This window comes from Otolemur garnettii, unplaced genomic scaffold (genome assembly GCF_000181295.1).
Source record: "Otolemur garnettii isolate 467f Iridium unplaced genomic scaffold, OtoGar3 scaffold00108, whole genome shotgun sequence".
Taxonomy (NCBI): domain Eukaryota; kingdom Metazoa; phylum Chordata; class Mammalia; order Primates; family Galagidae; genus Otolemur; species Otolemur garnettii.
The window spans coordinates 6,225,181-6,230,267 of NW_003852503.1; the positions used below are offsets into that span (position 1 = coordinate 6,225,181).

A 5,087-nucleotide genomic window follows, 5' to 3' on the forward strand; every position below is an offset into this window, starting at 1 on the left:
CATAATTATTTCAGTAGAGTGATGGAGAAGAAAACAGAAAAAAAAAAAAAAAAAAGAAAGAAAGAAAGAAAAGAAAATGAAAACACAAATCATAGACTGGGAGAGAACATTTCCAAATCATGTATCTGATCATGAACTTGTATCCAAAATATACAAAGAACTCTTAACATTCAATAGTAAGAAAAGCAACCTGCTTATAAAACAGCCAAAATGTTTGAATAGATATTTAATTAAAGGTATACAGAGGCTAATGCACACATGAAATGACACTCAACATCGCAATCATTAGGGAATGAGATTAAGACCATAGTAGGATACCATTTATACCCATAAAATCACTTGAACCCAGGAGTTTGAGGTTGCTGTGAGCTATGAGGCCACTATCTTCTATTCCAAGGGAACAAAGTGAGACTCTCAAAAAAAAAATTGATGGGCACACAATGAACCATTTAATAAGTATTTCTGGAATTACTTGACAGATAACTATATTCCAGGTTGGCCAGTATATTAGGCCTCACACTAAAATTAATTCAAGATAGGCCAAAGATTGAAATACATAAAATGAAACCAAACCCTAAAGGAGTTCATGGGAGAACTCTTCAAAAAGAATAATTTTAAAGTGGGGGGAGACCTTTCTAAATAGGAAATATAACGTAGATACCATAGAACACCAGTGAATTCTATCTACTACATGGACATGCTTGTAGAATGTGCATGAAAAACTAACCATAAGTAAAAAGAAAACAATAACAGGCTATATTAAAACAATGACAACACAAAGAAAGCAGAGCCCTTACACACTGGCCATGGAAATGTCAAATGGTAGAGCTAGTTTGGAAAACAGCTTGGCAGCTCCTTAAAAAGTTAAACATCAAGGGCGGCACCTGTGGCTCAAGAAGTAGGGTGCCGGTCCCATATACTGGGGGTGGCAGGTTCAAGCCCGGCCCTGGCCAAAAACTGCAAAAAAAAAAAGGTTAAACATCAATTTACTGTAGGACCCAGCAATTGTTTATTCCTAACTTCTCTTCTAACCCAGAAATGAAAACATGTGTAAAGACTTGCATGAGAATGTTCATAGCTGTATTATTTATAGTAGCCAAAAATTGGAAACAATCCAAATGTTCATTGACTGGTGAATGGACCAAAAAAATGTGGTCTAGCTGTCCCGCAGAATGCTATTCAGCAATAGAAAAAAACAAAATGTTGATATATGCTACTGGCAGATGGACGCTGAAAACACGCTAAGTGAGGGATGCTAGATTCAAAAGACCCGACATGCTGGGACTTGTCTGAACAAAAGTGAGACTCCCATCTCTATAAAATATAATAATAGGCAGTGCCTGTAGCACAGTGGGTAGGATGCTGGCCACATACACTCAGGCAGGTGGGTTCAAACCTGGCCCGGGCCTGCTAAACAACAATGACAACTGCAACAACAAAAAATAGCTGGGTATTTTGGTGGGTGCCTGTAGTCCCAACTACTTGGGAGGCTGAGGCAAAAGTATTGTTTAAGTCCAAGAGTTTGAGGTTGCTGTAAGCTGTGATGCCGTGGCACTCTACCCAGGGCAACAGCTTGAGACTCTGTCTTGAAATATACATATATAATGATAAAAACAAACAAGCAAGCAAACAAACAAAAAAACCCCAACCACGTGTCAGGGTGCGTGCCTGGTTCCAGCTACTCTGGAGGCTGAGGCAGGAGGATCCCTGGCCCAGGAGTCTGAGGTTGCTGTGAGTTACGGTGATGTCACTGCACTCTACTCAGGGCACAGAGTGAGATTCTGTCTCAACAACACTGCCCCCCCCAATCCAAAAGACTCCATATGGTATGGTTCCATTTATATGAAACATCCAGAAAAGGAAAATCTGAAGAGACAGAAGAGATTAGTAGTTACCTGGAGCTGAGCATGGTAACAGGAAGTGACGGCAAATAGCAGGAGGGATCTTAATGCCTATGATGGAAAGATCCTAAAACTGGATCATGGTAATGGTTGTATACTTAGGCAAATTTACTAAACGTTACTGAGAAAGGGTGGAATCGCTTAAGATGGATGGATTTTATGGCATGTAAATTATACTTGAATGCAATTTCTTTTTTTTTTTTTTTTTCTGAGATAAGAGTCTTGCTCTGTCACCCTGGGTAGATTGCCACGGCGTCATCATAGCTTACAGCAACCTCAAACTCTTGGGCTCAAGAGATCCTCTTGCCTCAGCCTACGGAGTAGCTGGGACTATAGGCAAGAGCCACCACTCTTGGCTGTTTTTTCGATTTTTAGTAGAGATGGCATCTCACTCTTGCTCAGGCTGGTCTCCAACTCCTGAGCTTAACGGAGCCTCCCACCTCGGCCTCCCAGAGTTCTAGGATTGCAGACATGAGCTACTGCATCTGGCCTTGAATGCAATTACTTTTCAACAAGACACGTATACAATATTAACCATTGCAACATTCTTGTAAGAGCAAAAGATTAAAACTACTTTAAAAGGCCATCAATAGAGGACAGGTGAAATAAATTATCTATACAAGGCATTATAAAAGGAGTTTTTTACACGGTGTGAAATGATCTTCAGGTTTTATTAGGGGAAAGGTACAAGATATATGGCATAATATCACTCATTTGAAAAATAGAGGAAGGGAGAATAATAGGTACGTATGAATTTATTCATTTATGCCTAGAATACCTCCAGAAAGATATGTAAGAAACTAGTTTTCTCTGTAGAGGGCAACTGCATGGCTGGGCATGGAGGTGGAGGGAGATTTTTCACCGAATTATGATTTATACAAAATCCAAACAAAGGCCCAGTGCAGTGGCTCACCCCTGTAATCCTAACGCTCTGGGAGACTGAGGCAGGAGGATCCCTTGAATTCAGGAGTTTGAGACCAGCTGAGCAAGGGTGAGACCTGGTCTCTACCAAAAATAGAAAAATTGGCTGAGCATTGTGTGGGGCGCCTGCAGTCCCAGCTACTTGGAAAGCTGAGACAGGAAGATGGTTTGAGCCCAGGAATTTGAGGTTGCCGTGAGCGAGGTTGATATCACAGCACTCTACTGGCACAAAAGACTGAGACTCTGTCTCAAAACCAAACCAAACCAAAACAAAAACTACAGAAAAGTTAAACTAAACAAAGAAAAAAAAACCTAAAAAATGTTCTGTTCAGATGGGAGTTGTTTGATCTTTTCATTTTTCTTTGACAAGTTTTCTCAATAGGGGGCGCTTCTGAAACACCGTACTTGTTTTAATTATTTTATTTTATTTTTATTAAATGACAGCTATGTACATTAATGCAATCATGGGGTACAGTGTGGGGTTTTCATATACAATGTGCCTGTTTTTATTTTTTATTTTATTGGAGAAAACCCCAAATTTGCTCTGATGACCTTTCTTCTCCATTTGTGACCCCTGGGAACGTTGAGTTTAGGTTTAGGGCTAAAAGTCTGTCTGCTAAGAGCTCTCCAAGATGTACTGCATTCATTCTGAAAACTGGATAGAAGGATGCCTGGATTGAAAGAAGGAAAAAAAGGCAATTGGTTCAGAAAATAAAATAACGCTTTCGGCCCTGCCTTCTTAACAGAAACATCTCATAGACTGATTAAATCAGGACCCCTGATTGATTGATTGATTGGTTGAGTGTAAGGTTAATATAGGTCAGTGGTTCTATGTGAAGGGTGATTTGCCCTGGATTGGAGGTCTGGGGACATTTTAGGTTGTCACAATGAGGGATATCCCAGGCATCTGGTGGAAAGAGCCCAGGCATGCTGCTGTAACTCCTACAATGCCCAGAACTGCCCTTTTCACGAAGAATTAACTAGCCCCAAATGCTAATAGTATGGATATTGAGAAACCCTAATATAGAAAGGTTAAGATTACTATTTATCATCTCTGTGGCTGGAGTCTCTGTTCTAAGACGATTTACAGATAAGCACAGCATTCATTTTTTTAGACCAGTGGTTCTCAACCTTCCTAAGGCCCTTTAATACAGTTTCTGTGGGTCGTGACCCACAGGTTGAGAACTGCTGTCTTAGGCCAAGACAATCAGTACTGACCTCAGTGTTTTTAGAGAGGGTCCCTAAAAACCACTTTCCATACCCACCCCCCACAGTCTGATGCTTAGAGTAGTTTGGGGGTGGAAGAAGGGAGGAGATAGCTTGGGCTGTGGCTGGGCGGACAGGTGATGGCCAAGATACTTTCTTAGAAGTGGTGTTGAGGAACCCACCTGTTCTGAGTCCCGAGCTCAGTTTTTCCTCAGTTGGTTTCCTTGAAGGTGACTATATTGGTCATTGTCCCGATCCTTGAGGGGCTGGAAAGTATGGTACAGTTATAAGGCCATTTTTTCCATCCAATATTAATGAATTGGATGCATATTTACTGAATGATTTTTATTTGTGAGGCTTGGGGTGCTTCATAGTCCTGAGGCTGGAAAGATGACGAGGAGATGGAGACCCCGATGCAGTTTCTTTGCGTGTCCCTCTCAACTTTTACTCACTAGATCCTAACCTCCGCCTCTCTCAGCCTTCTCTTTATTTCATCTATTCTCCCTGGAGGGATAACTTTCACCATCTGGTATGTTGTAAGCAGTTCCTTATCTGTTTAGTACCTTCCAGCTAATTTCCCCCCAATCCCAAAGTTTTACCCCCACTAATTGCTGCAATGCCTTTTTCTTCTTCATTTCCTTACCTGGTAGAGCTGCTCATTGGGCAACAGAGTCTGCTTGTCTGAAGCTGCACAAGAAATAAGCAAAAGACACAGGGAGAATGGATAATAAGCTGGGTTACAGTCACACAGTGGAATACTAAATAATAAAGAATCATCTACACGTGAGTGTCTGAATAATCTCACAATCTTGCATGTGAGTTTGTTTACATAAAAAACAAAACAGGGATGGGTGCGGTGGCTCACACCTAGAATCCTAACACTCTGGGAGGCTGAGGCAGGTGGATTGCCTGAGCTCACAGGTTGAAGACCAGCCTGAGCCAGATCAAGACCTCATCTCTAAAAATAGCCAGGCGTTGTGCTGGGTGCCTGTAGTCCCAGCTACTTGGGAGGCTGAGGCAAGAGAATTGCTTGAGCCCAAGAGTTTGAGGTTGCTGTGA

The 5,087-nt window shown here is 41.5% G+C and overlaps 1 long non-coding RNA gene across 1 annotated transcript; it reads right to left on the reverse strand.

Moving 5' to 3' along the window:
- Positions 1-3,269: 3,269 nt before the first annotated feature.
- LOC111727484 lies at positions 3,270-4,717 on the reverse strand. The gene is made up of 3 exons (XR_002775037.1): positions 4,672-4,717; positions 4,211-4,294; positions 3,270-3,493 (listed from the first exon to the last, which is right to left on the reverse strand). It is a non-coding gene; the product is annotated as an uncharacterized LOC111727484 (long non-coding RNA).
- Between the last annotated feature and the right edge of the window lie 370 nt (positions 4,718-5,087).